The sequence below is a fragment of the Lissotriton vulgaris genome, chromosome 6 (assembly GCF_964263255.1).
Source record: "Lissotriton vulgaris chromosome 6, aLisVul1.2, whole genome shotgun sequence".
NCBI classification, from domain to species: domain Eukaryota; kingdom Metazoa; phylum Chordata; class Amphibia; order Caudata; family Salamandridae; genus Lissotriton; species Lissotriton vulgaris.
Window position 1 is genome coordinate 869,722,929 of NC_141694.1, and position 17,229 is coordinate 869,740,157.

The following is a 17,229-nucleotide window of genomic DNA, read 5'->3' on the forward strand; positions in this document are numbered from 1 at the left end:
GGAATGAGGGAAGTAGCAAACGCAGGAAAGTAAGGATTAAAGAAATGAAGCAGTAGAACTAATAAATGTTAAATGTGATAGATTAAATGATTGATTCAGGATGACGATAAGGTGTGTCCTCTCCAAAAGTTTGTTTAAGGTGAGGCCTACTCAGGGTTGCATATCAAATTTATGCTTGTTGAAGAATACAGAGGAGATAACACATGTGAAGGCCTACCATTGAAGTAAAACATGTCCACTTCACTCTTGAACAACGGCCAGACCTCTTCTGTGTCCATAGACAGACCTAAACTTCATCTGCACAATGTCATTCGTAAACTTAGAAAACGCAAGTAATGTAATTGAAAAATGTGGAGTTTCTTTTGCTCATTTCACAATCACATCACCTGTGTTGCCTTTGCTTAGGTATCTCATAGTGCAGATGTAGTCCAGCATATGAAACAGTACGCAGAAGTGCAGCAGTGTATGCATTAATACATGTGAAGGCCTACCAATGAAGTAAGTCATGTCCACTTATTACATCATTCATGACATGGTCAGTGACATCATCAGCAGTGGATTGCGGGTAAAAAGAGTAGAAAACATTTACCTTATAATTCTTGTTAACTTTTTCAATTCTTTTTTCATACTTTCAATCTGTAAAAGAGAGAACAAACATTTCAAAAATATTAAAACATGTATTTAAAAATTAGAAAAGACAAGGGAAAAGGTTAAAGAACAAACAGTTTTTCAACAACTTTGTCATTTACAGAAGCCTCTGCTTCTCTACGTCCCCTACACAATCCTAAAGATATATATTTTAAACAAACAGTATCTTGATGCTGAAAAACTGAGGCCTATTTTGGAACATGGTGCATCTTTTGCACTGCTGATGTCTCACAATAGTGATGCAATAGCAGCGCAAAAAAGATGTAAAGCCATCATAAAATTGTGTCTAACATTTTAAATGATTGTTTCAGGATGCAAATAAGATGTGTCCTTTCAAGAGGTTTCTTTGAGGTGAGGCCTATTCAGTTTTAAAAAAAAACAGTACCCAGAAGTGCAGCACTGTAAGCATTAACTTTGACACTTACAGAAGCCTCAGTTTCTCCATATCTACCTCACATTTCTAAATGTATATCATAAGTACAAAAAGTAGAACATTAATTATACATGTTAAATGGTTTATTTTTGCTGTTCTCAGAATGTATCAAATTTCACTTAAATCAGTGACTTGAAGGTATTCATCATGTAACAGCGGGGAAAAAAAAAACACAATCAAAATGATTGTGTTTAAAAAACATACAACCTAAGAAATCTGAATTCAAAACTCCTTAAAATTAACTTACTTTCCATAACGTCGAAGGATGTCCTATGAACAGCGTACACTCTGTTGTGCTATAAATATTTTCAGCCCGCCACTTTCTGAAAGAAAACCTCCATCGTTTTGAAAAATATGTTACATACAATAAAAGACTTCTCACATTCTACCACATGTTTCCACTTGGCCAAATCATGTTGCAGCATTTTTCAACTCTTGTAATTCTTATAATGAAATCCCGTCATTTTCTATTTTTGCAACTTTCAAAAAGAAAACATTTAAGATTACTTTCACAATCCTGGACTACTAATATCTTACCCTTCTTTCTCACTCATGTTCTACTTTTCCTATGACACTGATACTGCTTACTATGAAGCAGACTTACTTGCATCAGGTTTATATAGTTGGATTTTTAAATTGACATTATAATTAAAAGTTTTGGACCAATAATCTAGACAGCATTGCAGACTTACATTCCCTCTACTTCATGAACCTTTTGCAATTCCTCAGAGGAAATCCCGATATTCTTTCCTTAAAATTTTGGTTTTAAAAACACCAGGTAAGAATTTTTAAGGTCAAACGGCAATTTTTTTTTGAAAGTTACAACAGAATCGTTGCAGAATGACCAGCCGTTTCTAGACTTTAAATAAGCTGTGTAATGTCCTGATGTTGTTGAAGGACCATCGTGATAGATAATTGCTACAGTTACAAAAGTCCTTCCTGATATTGACAGCTGAGAAGCAACAATTTTTTTTATTAAAGTTGACAATTTTGATCCATCAGGCCTACATCGTTGGATCATTAAAATGACATACTGGCCATATCTTCGTATAAATAATGTTGACATCATTTCAGATTTACATTGGCTACACTCCATGTTGTGATCAGCTGCATTTACTAGCTTATTAAAGGAGACTGATTTACTGTCTGGCAAAGTTAAATATATAAATCTTTCTGAGTCTACACTAGTAGTACTTGATACCATACAGTTCTCGCAGTCATGATGCCATTGATAAGAAAGCCCAAACAGGTGATCTACATCTACACCCTCATCTTGCAATACATCAAGCATATACATTAAAAACTCCTAACAATCCTGCTGATTATTTTCAGAGAAGTCTGTTTGACCTGAACATTCATCTAACAGATAACGAACTTCAGACACACTTTCTACTTTTGTTCGATCAGTGCTGCATTTCTCTAACACAGAATTCAACAAACAGCATAAACTTTGTTCCGAATTGAACACAATCTGTTCTTTTAAAGTCTCTAGTGAAAAGAGAACATTAACCACTACATTTGCATAGCAGTTGACACCAGAACTGTTTTCAAATTGAAAACTGACAACATCTTCAACAGAATCCGTTTTCTTTCTGCTTACAATTTTCGGTTCATCGACTTTTCGGCTTTTTGCTACAACCTCCTTACTATTAGTGATATTTCTTCGTTTACGGCCTACCACACGTTTCTCAAACAAAGGATATTGAGGCAAATGTGGCGCATACTCTCTTCTTAACCTATTGTATTCCTTAACACAATCTAGATCCGCACAAATGTTTGTGACATCACAATCAATCAAGTACAATCCCGATAAGTTCTAACTCGTGACAATGCCACATATGCCATACCCTCTTTGAACACAGAACTGCCAATATTCACCAATGCATTATCTACACTTAAACCTTGCAATTTATGGATTGTCACCGCATATGCCAAGCAAACAGGAAACTGTTTACGGGGAACATATAAGTCTTTAACAAGCAAAAACCTAGCAGAACAACGACCAATTAGCTGTACTTCCTCAATGCCATCAAATTTAATTTTTAAAAATTCAATACCATCTCTACTTCTGTATTTCTCAAAATCAACAACATTACTCATTGATCCATTTACCAGACCTCTTTCAACATGTAAATTCCTTCTCAAAATGATTAGGCAATTGAAACACACATTCAAAGTCTTTTCAAAACCCGCTGTTTTAGATATAGTCTTCTCTAATGAATCCAATTTTGATTTCAAATTCTCAGACAAAATAATTGTTGATCCCATATGCTCGATTCTGTCAATAGCTTCAAGTTTCAAAATCTCTTGCTTTTCTAAATTCAACATTTTGTTGTTGAAGATGGCACATTCTGCAAGAGTTGGCATCAAACATATTCCGGATTTCTTCTCAGTAATTTTCTGAAAAATATTCTCAGGCACAATGTCTTGTTCTGGATATAAATTTGACAGTAATCGTGCATTTAAAGCTTCTTTCCCATGCTCGGTCACTTTTCCAATTCTAATATCTTGTAGAATATTCTTGTAATCTTCATCCTTTGCCTGACGCATATTTTCATGCCGTTCAGCATAATTGAAGTTTAACCATATATTGACGTTTCCAATGCTCCCTAGGCACTTCCTGGAATTTTCATGCGTGAGTATTTTGAACACAGGTTGTCCTTTTACTGGTGTCAGCTGCAGAAGATCTCCGAAAACAATGAACTTCTTGCATTCTCAAATGCACAAAGACAAGCATGACATTGGAAACCATGCTTACTTCGTCAATGATAAGAAGTTTCATTTTCCTCAAGACTCTTGAAACTTCACAACAAGCATCCCCAGATAACTTGTGGTATTGTAATTTGTTGTCATGCTCCACCGGCAGCATCAGTAGACGATGCAAAGTAATACCTTTAATGTTATGTGCTGCCAGTCCAGTAGGAGCGGTAACAACACAAGACAACGATGACTCAGTCCTTTCCTGCAAATAACAAGAAATTGCTTTAATAAGGAAACTTTTTCCAGTTCCCGCTTCTCCACTCACGTACAGTCGGACAGGCTTCAACGACGTACATGAGCACTCTTTCTTCTCATGACTTAATCCATGATTAATTTGCTTGGTAACTTCGTCATATATTTTCCTCTGCTCAACGTTGAGTTGTTTTTCCAAGTCTTCTAAGTTAACCGCATCCTCCTGAGCATGTGCCATGGCTCTTTCCACTTCATTCATAGCAGTGGCAGCTTCATTTTCGATAATAGGTCCTCCTAGTGGATCCTGACTCAATGAAACAGAACTCTGACTGTCCTGAGAACTGTCTCTGGCAATCTCGGCTGCAATTGTTGCTTCCTGCTCAATTTCCAAAGTCAACATTTCTTGATATTTGGGAAAAGCAGGACATTCTATGGTCTCCTTAGCAGCAGTGAAAGAATCTTCGTAACAGAGGAAATCTCCAAGCAGTTCCTCTTCTGCACGCCAAGGCTTGAACAGTTGCAAAAGTGCTAAATAGAAAAACTCCTTTTTTTCTGGAGATTCGCACACTCAATTTTCGATGGTTTACTAATTGGCATTTTCTTTGCTTGACCAGACATCCCTCACTTCCAATTACAGCATACACTCCTTTCTCAATATCTTCTTTGATGTTCCTCTTGAATATATAATTTTGTAGAACCTCATATAGACAAACATTCTCAAGGTGACTGCTTCGATTTGGATAATATGTATCCAACATGTTGGTCTTCAAAATGTCGGTACTGTTTGGTTCCTTTTCTGCCAAATACTCAATTTCCCGGACAGGTTTTAGAACTCGATTTCGCGTTGCAGCAAGACCAAGACTCGCCCAAACGATACTCCTGGATTTGGCATAGAGACTTGCTGAAGACAACCGGTCAGAACATTCGTAAGCTCCGATTTCTCGATGCGACAACATCTTCAGACTGAAACTGTACAACTTCTTGCTGAGGCTCTATTCATGGGAAATGTCCTCCCACATATCCTTCAATTCTGTCTTTTCTTTTTTGGTGATGTAAGATGTCACATACTGAGCCACAGCCATCAGTTGTCAGCCACAAACTGTATATCCATGTTAGCATTCCACATGGACAAAATCACTGGGTTGTAGTCGTTGATGTACTTGGACTCTTCGTTCCTTTACAAATTGTATGTATTTTTGGGTGATTTCCTCGTCACATTATGTCGCAGCGAAGACATCAAACTGTTCACTCTTCCTTTAGAAATCACCGGTCGTGGAAAGTTGAAACGACATTTGGTGTAGAACTTGTCCTTGTTTCTGAATTTACGACGACAGTACTTTCCACAACGATGGCTTTGGAAATGTAGAACTTGTTCTCTTAGGCTTTTCTTCTCCGTTGCGTTTGGAACAGCACACGTAGAATACTGTTCTATGAAATTCATCACTAAGTCATCCGGATCTGTTCCAAATTTAGGTGCATCCTTGATCCATAGCAACATATGTATATGAGGAGCACCTCTTGCTTGGTACTCCTTTCTCCAGAAGAAATCCAACACCTCTCCAAGAGGTGGATTCTTCTTATTTGTGATGAAAGACATCATAGCTTCAAATCTATGATTGAAGTACCTGCATACATTCACTGGATCCAAAGAACACAGTTCTCCAGGTGTCTTGAATTCAATGTTTTCAATATTTCCATTTGCCTCTCGTAGAAATTCAAGTAAGTCTTCCCAGCCATACTCGGCACAGCTCAGAGTGAGGAACCATGTTGGAGTTCCTAAGTTCCTCAGCATACATTTTAAATCACCATGACGACGGTACCAGTACTCATTAGTACCACGCTGACACGCCATGAGATTATTTAGGTGAGAATCCAAAATACTGTCTTGGACATTGACTTTATGCATAAAGTCACTTGCCGAGATATTTCGCATCTGTATACCACTTTTTAAGATGTGGTTCACTGCATATGACAGTCCAGACAGATCGCTTTCAAACAGGAGATGAAACAAATAGGGAATGCATTGACGAAACCTAGGATCTTCTGCATACAATCGTAAAGTCCGGTATTCAGACGCAGGAATTTGATGAGGTCGCTCATCATATCTTCCTCCTTGACCTGTTGGAAATAGCTGTGGGAAACACGAGCTTCCAAACTTTCCTCCCAAACACTAATAGGACTCCCTTTGGCTTGTTTCATTTGAAACAACTCAATTGCATTCCCCATGACTTCCTTGGAATGCAAAGGATGAACACTATAATGTTCATATATTTCTTCACTTTTAGAGGCCTCTACTTTCTCAATTTGGCCAGCACACAAATCGCTATCCTCTTCATCACTTACTTCCTCTTCTGCAACATATACATTCTTATAGTACTTATTATTTTTCTTCAAATACAATGTTGCCTATTGACTTTGCTAACATCCACTAAATCTTGCCATATTTTCTTATTCTTTGTCGGAACCCCATTAACCAAGATAACCAGAGGTTCCTCTTCCACTTTTTCTACTCCAATTGTGTTAATGTTTTTGTTCAAATCTAGAGGCAAATAAACAACTCTTCCCTTTAATCCTCTCTGTAAATCTGATGGAGGCAACTTCCCTGTCTTTGGCTCCATTCTTACAATAGCCTGAAAGGGATGGATACTTTGAATCAAAATAGATTCATAAGTATTTAAATCCTTCAATTCAGAAGGAACCTCAACCAATTCCAGATTATTATGAACCGCCCTAGCAGGCATCTGGTTTTGGTTTAATTTGTTACAACAATAAGTACACACACGTTGATCCGATCCCAAATTAAAATAATTTTCTACCATCAAGTATGTGGCAAAATCCTTCCATTCACTATTATTTTCCCTTTCACTTTTTACATATAAATCCACTAACTTCGTCTGATTCTTATAATAAGTGCGTCGACAACACACACAAGTGAAATTAGGCCTCTCACTTGATTTCATCTGAAACGTGGCAATTTCCTTCTGAAATTTATCTGTACTAGAAACCTGTACATTATCTTCAACATTACCCTCTACTTCTGGGTCAATTTGAACATTCTCATCTTTACTTCCAAAGTAACAAAACTCAATTTCTTCACAAATATTCTTGACATCTATTTCAGAACCATGCAAAAGAGCAGCACATAATTGTTTAAGCATAATTGCTGGACTCTTAGCATAATACAACATTCTCACTAATTTTCTCACTTTATTATGATGCACTGCTAGCATCCTGAAATGATTAAAAACACTCTGGCATACTCTCCTGGAAAGACAAGCCAGTGAATGACCACGCAAACCTGTCATTTGTCTCACTCTGCAAGGATCTAATTCTTGCAACAACTTCATTTTCTGCTTCAAACTTTTCTTATTAAATGTCCGTACAAAATCACAAAGCAAATTGATGGAATCCTGTCGCACACTGCAAATAGAACTACACTTCCAAATGTACACAGGACCCTTAGGACGTCTTCCTAAAACCTCATTACCTAACACCTCGTCTGTCTCTGTTGTCACAAGTTTTTCTTTTTCAACTGGACAACCATCCTTCACTTCATAAGCTCGACCACTGGTGTCAACTGCAAACACCAAATCATTATCCTGAAAATAACTCTCCTCATTAAAAAATGCCTCACAACTTGAACTATGCATCCATTCTCCGGAAAAAACTTCACAAAAGTTACTACGATTTACTACTCTCTTCTATCTACTATTTGATTTGAAATCAGAAATTACCTTGTTTAGTTTCCTAATTCTATTGATTACCAAAATAAATAACTTTCGCTTAATTTCGAAAGCATGATCAATAATTTTCTCTACATTTTTCTTCTTCTTATAAAATGCCACTTTCTGTTGGCCTTTCTTAATATTTTTTAATAAATTAACTATTATCCTGTTGCGGAACATTCATTTTCGAATGTCCCTAAACTGTTGTTTCCTTCTACTATCATGCACAGAGTTATCTCTTGCTCTACCAGTAACATTTTTGATTGGTCTTTCCTTTCCATTTAAATTGCTTTTCTTTTTCTGGACTGAAACATTTTTTGGAGAAATACTTTTTTACTTCAAATATTTCTTATGAATGATTTCGTGCTCTTACCCGGAGCTTTCTTGGTGATTTCACGAGTATTTTGGGGAGAGGACTGCTGCAATAATAGATGATCTTGCTGTCTTTGACGTTTTCTAGCCTTTCTAATTCGATTCTTAGTTAGCATTTTTCAAATTTTGAAATGATCTGCAGTTGAATCTGTGGAAAAATATAATAAAAAATGTTATTAACCACTATTACCAAACAGTAAATGAATAACAGTCATCAAAAACTTAACACCCTACTTATTATTTAACATAGCAAATCTTTTGCACCACCACTGCGTCACAAAAGTGACACACAGTGGTACAAAACAGGCATACACCTATCATAAATCTCTCCCTAACATTTTAAATGATTGATTCAGGATGACGATAAGGTGTGGCCTATCTAGAGGTTTGTTTGGGCCCAGATCTTTGGACTGGGGTGAATGTGTGTCATTGATCCACATTCGGTCCATCACCTGTTTTGTTTGTTTGAGGTGAGGCCAACACATGGTTGCAGATGAGATTTTCGCTTGTTGAAGAAAACAAAGGAGATAATACATGTGAAGGCCTACCAATGAAGTAAGTCATGTCCACTTCACTCTTGAACAAAGGGCAGACCTCTTTTGAATCTGTGGTCACACCTAAACTTCATCTGCACAATGTCATTCATAAACTTAGGAAACACTAGTGATGTAATTGAAAAATTTGAAGTTTCTTTTCCTCATTTCAGAATTACATCACCTGTGTTTCCTCATTGACTTAAAATGTCCTTAATACACATGAAAACGTTTTTTTGAATGCCCTTGCACCATTTTTTGGTCAATTTGAACATGGCTATGTTACACCCATATCCAGAATATAATTGATTTCAAAAATCGTTTTTAAACACAACATTTAAATCAATTGTATACCTACATTCAGTTGGAAATGACTGTAAATGTCCTTGAGACACATGAAAGCGTTTTTTTGAATGCCCTTGCACCATTTTTGGGACATTTTTAACATGACTATGTAACTCCCATAATCAAAATCTAAATTTGCCAAGCACAGGTGGGAGCGTATTTACAAGAAACTTGCCCCATGAAGAACGCTTTCCATTCAAAAAGGGAAAAATAACATCATAGACACTCAAATGCTTTATAAATTTGACCCAAACAACCTATGAAGCTCTAGCAGTACATATCCAGAAATGTAATTGATTTCAAAAAATCGTTTTTAAACACAGCATATAAATTCTATTGTATACCTACATTCAAGAGGAAATGACTGAAAATGTCCTTGAGACACATGAAAGCGTTTTTTTGAATGCCCTTGCACCATTTTTGGGACATTATTAACATGGCTATGTAACTCCCATAATCAAAATCTAAATTTGCCAAGCACAGGTGGGAGCGTATTTACAAGAAACTTGCCCCATGAAGAACGCTTTCCATTTCAAAAGGGAAAAATAACATCATAGACACTCAAATGCCTTATAAATATGACCCAAACAACCTATGAAGCTCTAGCAGTACATATCCAGAAATGTAATTGATTTCAAAAAATCGTTTTTAACCACAGCATATAAATCAATTGTATACCTACATTCAAGAGGAAATGACTAAAAATGTCCTTGAGACACATGAAAGCGTTTTTTTGAATGCCCTTGCACCATTTTTGGGACATTTTTAACATGGCTATGTAACTCCCATAATCAAAATCTAAATTTGCCAAGCACAGGTGGGAGCGTATTTACAAGAAACTTGCCCCATGAAGAACGCTTTCCATTTAAAAAGGGAAAAATAACATCATAGACACTCAAATGCCTTATAAATATGACCCAAACAACCTATGAAGCTCTAGCAGTACATATCCAGAAATGTAATTGTTTTCAAAAATCGTTTTTAAACTAAGCATGGGCGAATTTTGCGAATCTCGCGTTCGCGAATTTTGCGGATTTGGGAACTCGCAATCCGCAAAATCCGCGAATTCTCGCGAATTTGCGGTTTTTTTTTTTTTTGTCTTTGCCACTCTCTGTCACCACTGCCACTCTCTGACTACTCATGCCACCCTCTGGCCCACCCATGCCACCCTCTGTTTCATCACAGCACCCTCTGGTTGTCCAGTTTTACATTATTGTGGCAAAGCAAAGCACACCTTCCCTGCCTCAAGTGACCTGAATTAATTTGGGGCTGATTAATGTGTCACAGAATATTTTTTTAGCTGGCACCTGCTTCCTTAGTGCTTCCTGATTAGTGATCTTTTGCACTTGCTAAGTGCTTTCATTGTTGCAAAATTAGTTACAACACCTGCCCTGCCCCAACTGACAATAATGAATTAGGGGCTGATTAATGGATTTGAACTTCCAGCCTGGCTCCTGCTTGTCTCCCTTAGCTGTAATTCAGGACCTTTGTGGCATATGTGTAACTATTCTGAGGTTCAGAGCAGGGTCACATAATAGTTGCAACTGGCAACTGAACTCTGGAGGGGCCCCTCAGGAAGCACTACAGGAAATGGCTACTAATGATGAGCCTGAACTTTTGAACCTGGTAAGTAGTTTCAGTTTTGCTAAGATCGTATTTCTGCAATTTAGCGCTTATTTGCGGGGCGCGAAGTTGTACTGGGAAGCCGCGAACTCACGCGAACAGTGCGAGCAAGCCATAAAATCGGCTGCTCGCGGATTTGCGGATTTTGCGGGAGATTCGCGAATCTCGCGGATTGCGAATTTACCGAAAATCCGCAAAATCCGCAAGCGAAACGGATTTTCCGCCCATGCTTATTTTAAACACAACATATCTGTTTCAGCTTACATGAGAGACCATGGAATGGGCTCCATGTACAACAATAACTTGTGTTACTGCATGCCAGAATGCTACACCGAATATGCAATTACAATTTCTCAAAGAAACAAAATCTATTTGTATATCACTTGAGACAAAGCCACATTTTAAAAACACAGCTTTCTTCATCATTTTCTCCTTAAATCATACTATTCTCTATCTAAATTAAATAAATCTTTTCTCACCATAGCAAATACTTTTTGAGTTTCAAAACAGTCTCAGAAATACTCCAAATTGTCTTCAGCAGAACAAAGAGGATGCACTCCAGAGGCTGCAGCTATAGAAAGCACAGAAATGCTGATATTCATTACACATATCTCTCATATTAGCCAATCATAACTCTTCCCTCACTTTTTTCAAATCAAAACCCTTCCCCCCTCTGCCCTCTCTGCCTTTTTTGCTTAGCAACCACCTCCTGAAAGACCTCTCATGTTTGCAAGTTCACACAACAATGTTTCAATTGAACTCTGAACTCTCAGTGCACCTGCGTATCCAGTGCAATCTTTCATTAAATGTTTCTACCTTGACCATTCAAATTACATCTTTCAAAGAACACATCCATGCACCCTAACTTTCTGTTTTCAGAAATGGAAATGCACCAATCACTGCTAATGAATCATTAGCACTGGAAATCCACAGTTTTTTTTCTTTACAAACTCCTACTGTTTCAACTGCCCTTTCATTACCACACTTCATCTGACTGCAGCCCAACCTTCTCTCACCATGTTTAATGTCTGGATTGTTGGACATAGTTACATCTACTGGGCTCAAAGGTATGCTGAGAACAGAAATTTACCTAACCTCAATTTACAAGATGTGGAAATTAAGTGGTTGGGCCAAAGAGGATTACAATGTCACCAATTGATACCATTGGTGAAAACCTTTATGCATTTGCCAAAACCTGACCTGTTAATTGTGCACTTTGGAGGTAATGATTTGGGCACTTTGACTAGGGTAGGTCTGGAAATGCTTTTAAAGGACACCTTTGAGCAATTAATGGCACTTTTTCCTCAAACTGCCTTGGTATATTCCAATATATGCCAAAGACAGAAATGAATGTCCACAAATTGAGAAAGCGAGGAAGCATGTAAACAAATCTGTTTCAGCTTACATGAGAGACCATGGAATGGGCTCCTTGTACAACAATAACTTGCGTTACTACATGCAAGATATCTACAGAGGAGATGGAGTTCACTTCTCAGATGAGGGCAACAGAAATTTCATTTTGAATTTAAGACTGTGCATTGGTACCTACTTATAAGTACCAAAATGTACCATAAACCCAAAAGCTCTTCTCAGAGCTACCCTACATCTGATCACTCACAATTATTATTTTTCTCTAACTTTTTTCTCTAATTTTCAACAAACTACGCTCAAAGAGCGCTACCCGGTACGCGAACTGGAATCTAACCGCGCAAAATTTCTAAAAAAAATGTTTTTCCCCGCACATATGGTCCTCCTCAGCCACCCTCGGAAAATCTAGGGGGTCAAGATACTTGTACCATGCCCCCTTCTACCCATTCTGAACATTATTTACCCTCCATCTTGTATCTTAATTCGACCGAAACACAAAATGGTGGACTCCCGTTACGCTCCTGGTTCGCGGACCGGGACGCATACCGGGAAGCGGTCCAATAAAAAAGGTGGGAAAGTAATTCACAGAAAAACGACTGGAGATACTCTCACCAAATATACATTAGCTCATACTACATAACAATCCCTTTCATTTTCACAAATTGGATTGAAATTCCATTTAGCCATTAAGCCTGTAGACCTCTCTAAATACCGTGAGGTAAATTACTTCACAAAACACATCTGAAGTGTTGGAATTGACAACCAATGAAAATGTTACTTTCATTTTCTACTTTTATTACCTGACATTTGATTGGTTATATACCTGAATATATATAAAGGAAGAGAAGAAAACACAGCCATTTTGACTGCTACTTCTTGTTGTATATTACATTTGAATAGCTACTAAACACTTCAACTTGTTTGTGAAGGTAAGTTGTTATTTTTAAAACTGAAGTATATTGTGCACTATAACTTAATATGGTAGACTTTTTCTGATAGATATATACTATCCCTCTGTAGTAGTTATAGATTTAGATAGACTTCTCTGTTATAGTTATGGATGGAGTTAGGCTTCTCTTGGTTAAATCACATACACTTTTTTATGGTCCTATTTCCACTCTGATACTATACACTGCCAAAAGATAAATTCACTGATAAAAATTCTATCTAAAGATCTAAAATTAATCCCAACAGTGCCCTATCTCTACTAATATATATTTTTTTAATCCAAATTTCAGGCAAAATGGAAGGCGAGCAGCAAGTTCAATTTAAAATTGTACTGCAAGAGAGCAGCCAAGGAAACATTGATGAAAATCAAAATGAATTTATGGATGAAAGTAGGGACCAGGAACCACTACAATGTGTGGAAGCAGTGGATAACCTGCTTAAAAATGAGGACATTTTACACCCTCATAGAATACAAAATATATTCAATGACAATTTTGAAATTTCTGACAATGAAATGCTAGAAAGTTTAATGAATTATGAAACACAATCAAAATAAAAAAAAATGCTTTAAAAATAAAGAAAACAAAAAAAATCAACAAAAACGACAAACAATTAACATACAGTATTTGAAAAGTCTATCATTCTTTTATCCTTATAGTACGCTGCCCAGAACGCTTTCCGTCCGGTTCGCGGACTAGGCGCTCACCACGCAAAAAAATTATTTTTTTTTTGCCCTGCTGGGCCCTTTTAAAACCTCCACATAAAACCTAGGGGGTCAAGGAGGATCTACTATGCCCCCTTATGGTAATTTCCCCCTTTGTTTTGGCCTCCTCTTGTCTCTCGATCCTACCGAGAGACAAGATGGCGGCCGCTCCGGACTGTTTAGAATGTTGACAGACACCGAAGAGCCAATCAGCTTCGCATCGCAAAGTTCCGTTACGCGAAAAGTACGCGAACCGGAGCGCTACCCGGAGCGCTGTTACAGATATATATCTTTTTTTGAATGATAATTTCTCAAAATCCACTGGAGCACATATATTGAGACCTAGCAAAGGCACATCGGGCTAACAGTCCCTACAATTTTGCCAAGTTTCGTGCAAATCCATTCAGCCGTTCGGGCTAAAAGTGTGGCCAACCGCCCTATGGAAATGAGCATGGAAAAAACGCGTTTTGGGACCCCCCTTTTTTCTCGGCCCCCCCTTGCCGAACCCCCCCCCAAATTTTCAGGGGCTGCTCAGAAACAAAATGTGCCATTTTCCTGAAAATTTCAGCCAATTCCGTCCACAAACGCCAAAGTTATTAGACATAGAATTTTCAGAAATCCCATAGGGAAAAAATCCTAACTATATATACCTACTGGCGACCGCCAGTAGGTAATATATATAGTTTACCTGTAACACGAGCACAGAGAGCATACAATTTCTAGACATAGAACTGTTTGTGGAAAAAGATAAAATTCAAACACGTACGTTCCGGAAACCAACTGCAGGTAATGGGATTCTCCATGCCCATAGCTTCCACCCCACCTCTCTCAAGCAATCTATACCTTATGCAGAATGCCTCAGGATGACGCGTAATTGCAGTACAACTGAGGGTCTTGCCAAAGCCAAAACTGATTTATTCACACGACTCCAAAAAAGAGGGTACTCCCCAGAAACCTGCAGAAAAGCAGAAGTGAAGTGCAAAACCAAGAATAGAAAAGATCTCATATTCCCAGTGGGGGATGAAGCAGTCACGCACAGCCAGGCCCGGCAACCCCCTAGACTAATAACAGGCTACAACCGGTACCACTCGAACCTCCGTAGAATCTTAAAAAGGCACTGGCCATTGATTCATAATGACCCTACTATAGGGAGGGAAGTAGGCGAGAGTCCACTGATATCTTTCAGGAAAGCCAAATCCATGCGCAATGCCCTGGTGGTTAATGCACCGGTTTTGAAGAAAAAGAAAAATTGGCTGCAGTCCCAAAAGGGGTTCAAAAAGTGCATGAAATGCAAGGCCTGTGTTCATGGCATCAATACCACTGAGGTTGAATTACCATTCAGGAGGAAGAAATACTCCATAAGAGAACACTTCACATGCAAAACCGAGTTTGCTGTGTACGTACTTACGTGCCAGTGTGGCAAACGGTATGTGGGATCTACTATCCACCCCGTACATGTGAGAATCCTGCAACACCTAAGGGCGATTACTAACGTGGACCAGGCATACCCAGTTGCACGACACATTCATGAGTCACATGAGGGCAAGGCGGATGGTCTAACATACTATGTTATAGACAGCATCCCCAAGAACCCAAGAGGTGGAAACCGTAAACTTGCGTTACGCTGCCTGGAGTCTAGATACATAATCCTATTGAACTCAAAGATCCCTTCAGGTTTGAATGCGGATGAGGCCCTGAGTGTCCATATCTAAACCAATACATCACAGCGTCCAGTCTGCCCCCTTTCCCAAGTACCCGTGAACAAATGCATGCATTTTCACTGTAAATAAACTGTGCACAGTAACATCACTGTAATGAATTAAACACACACCAGTGCTTTTGAACATCACACACCTCGACAAACACCAATTGATCCCCGGCCTTCAGTAAACAGCGCTTCCATTTTTATTAATTAACACAGACAGGCCCCCACTGACAATTCCGGGAATCGGCAGGAGCGCTTATTCAAAAATGAACTTATGCTACACTACATTGGGGTTAAGGGCCGCCAGGGCACACATACAAAACTCGAGAACTTACCAAATCAGGATGAACACAGGCACAGTCAACCCCACAGAGCGGACCAGAGGATCTGACATTTTGAGGTTACAGCGCTAGTCCAATCAGCAGGCTTATATGAGCAGACCTGTTTACTGTGGATGTGGCAACACAGGGGATTCGCTGACATAGGAGCCGGACATACACTTAACACACATAGAGGGGTTCAGTGAGGTGTTGAGAATGTTCGTTATCATAATAATAGTATGCACAATTAATCCACAAATATAATGGAAGCACGTAGTGTGTTGTGTAAAAATGCTGCTATCTTCTGTTATGTGTTATTTAACAGCAACAGTAGAAAGACTTCTTCATGTTGGCTTTAAATGTGCAAGTCATATGTCAAGCAGCGTCATCACTAAGGGTGTAACCACGCAACCATAGCAACCGCTATTAGCATTAACTGAGACTACCCAATCAGTGACAATGTGCTTTTTTGCTTTTTGTATATATAAGTGTAAATGTCAGTATGCGTTTGTTGGTGAACAAGGCGGCAGGAGTCCGTCGAAACGCGTCTGAGCAGAAACTGAACTGAGGAATAAAAACGTTTGAACTAAAACTCACGGAGTCAGCGCCTTCTTTAATCAGAAGATTGGTATGGTAAAAAATATATATATATATATTCACTGAAAAAACCATAGGTTTTACACACGTTATAGTTAGGAAATAGCATTTGAAAAACCTATGAAATTCACTGAAAAAACCCTAGGTTTTACACATGTTATAGTTAGGAAGTAGCATTTAAAAAACCTATGAAATTCACTGAAAAAAACATAGGTTTGACACCAGTTATAGTTAGCTGGAAATTTTACTGACATAAAACCAATGAAATTCCACGTTATAGTTAGTTGGACTCACTATAACTTGCGCGTGTAATGCACTGCTGATGACATTACATATTACATCACTCATGACATGGTCAGTGACATCACTTATGACATCACTGATGACAGATCTCCTGTAAGTGTAATGTAACCCTTAAAACACATATTGGAAAATAGAAATTAACATTTTCAAAAAAATGGAGATACCCATACCAGTTACAACAACCAATTCAGTAATTCCACCATCTAGATACACATTCTCTCATTCACCAACAGTTCTATATAGTCACTCATACATATACTCACTCATCATATGTAGTGATACACCTATACATCCTGTTACACACCGACAGTCATCCAAAAGTTACTTCATAGACCCATGAAAGAACTTATAGTACGTTAAGACACTGAACCTAGGCTTTTTTTTTGTCATATAAACCTTTTAATTAAATGGAGCCGAATTTGTTTTAATCGTTCGGGCGTGACTGGTTGTACACACCTTAATATTTTTTTAAAAAAATATAAAAGGTTTTATAATTTATTTATTGTATACTTAAATCGAGCCGTATGTGTTTGAATTCCCTTCTTTTCACGTTTTTAAACTTCAGTAAAGAACATCGCTACTTCCAAATCACGTTCGTAACTAGATAGTGTCACCGCCTACACGTCCTAAGAAGCGCATGTAAAGTCATGTGAC